The sequence below is a fragment of the Mandrillus leucophaeus genome, unplaced genomic scaffold (assembly GCF_000951045.1).
Source record: "Mandrillus leucophaeus isolate KB7577 unplaced genomic scaffold, Mleu.le_1.0 Scaffold1069, whole genome shotgun sequence".
In the NCBI taxonomy this organism is placed as follows: domain Eukaryota; kingdom Metazoa; phylum Chordata; class Mammalia; order Primates; family Cercopithecidae; genus Mandrillus; species Mandrillus leucophaeus.
This window is the reverse complement of record NW_012098865.1, coordinates 396,436-397,003: the sequence shown is the minus strand read 5'-3', so window position 1 is coordinate 397,003 and position 568 is coordinate 396,436.

The following is a 568-nucleotide window of genomic DNA, read 5'->3' as shown; positions in this document are numbered from 1 at the left end:
CATCTCCTGACCTCGTGATCCGCCTGCCTCAGCCTCCCAAAGTGCTGGGATTACAGGTGTGAGCCACCACACCCGGCCAAAAATTTTAAGAAGAATATAGGCAATGATTTTCAGAAGGATTTCCAAAGGGCAGTTAATATTTATTAGATACTTTTAAAAATATAAGTATATTTGACCAGGAATTTATCTGTTATTTTAGCCTATCAACATTATTATAAATATAGAAAAGCCTTATAACAATTAATTCACATTATCTTGGTTTTTGATAGGGAATATTTTTGCAAAACCTAATAGCCAGTAATAGGGAAATGCTATGTAAACTATGGTACACTGACTCAGTGGAATTTCAAACCGTTAAGAATGAAGTTCATTGAGACTATGATAAAAAAAGCATACTTAACATACAATGGAAGGTGGGGAAATTCTTCTGAAAATAGATACTTCTGGCAATTGTGTGTGTGTGTGTATATATATGTATACATATATATGTATATGTATATGTATACATGTATATATGTGTGTGTGTGTGTGTGTGTGTATATATATATATATTTTTTTGAGACAGAGT